The sequence below is a fragment of the Galeopterus variegatus genome, unplaced genomic scaffold (genome assembly GCF_000696425.1).
Source record: "Galeopterus variegatus unplaced genomic scaffold, G_variegatus-3.0.2 Scaffold3855, whole genome shotgun sequence".
Lineage (NCBI taxonomy): Eukaryota > Metazoa > Chordata > Mammalia > Dermoptera > Cynocephalidae > Galeopterus > Galeopterus variegatus.
This window is the reverse complement of record NW_007729966.1, coordinates 13,699-14,520: the sequence shown is the minus strand read 5'-3', so window position 1 is coordinate 14,520 and position 822 is coordinate 13,699.

Genomic DNA, 822 nt, shown 5'->3' with positions numbered 1-822 from the left:
GGCTCTATTTTAAGCCCATTGCATACGTTATCTCATTTTATTCTTCCAACAAGTGTATAATGTATATGCTATTAAGGTCAGATAGAGAAACAGGAAGAGAGAAATAAAATAACCTGCCAGGTGATAAAACTAGGATTTGAACTCAGGCAATCTGAACCCAGCCACCCCTTGCACAAGAGCCTAATTTTTCCAGGATTTAACTTTACAGAGAGTGAGATGTCTACCGCCCCCCACCCCCAACATTCCACATTTAACAATGAAATCTACATGAATGTACCCATATTCAGGTGTAACCATAGATTTGATTTAAACTTTTAGTTGTTCTAGTTCACTGCAAATCAGCTTATGTGTCTTGTAAGTAGTAAGCAGCTGAAAAGAACCTATTCTTGTTGCTTGTGACAAGATAAATTAGATCGTCAAATCTTTACTTTATAGTTAGTAACTCTACCATCACTTATAACCAGTCCCTGTTAAGAAATTATTTTTCCCTTCTTCCCGCACTCTTAAATTCCTCTTAATCCAAATAAAGTCATTTTACTTTGTCGTCTCAGGATGTAGAAGCCAACGACCTTGGATTGAGTGTCCTCCAAAAACTTGACCCACACTGTGACAGAGTTAGGAGGGTGGAAAATCCTACTATGGTAATTGAAAAGTGGGGCCTTGAAGAGGTGATTAGATTCTGATGACCATGCCCTAATGAACAGACTAGTAATGGTGACCATGGGTTCTAAAGGCTTTAAAAGGAGAGCATGTGAGATTCTCTCTCTTTCTGCTCTGCCATTTCCTGCCATATGATACCCCTGAGTCACTATCACCACCAAT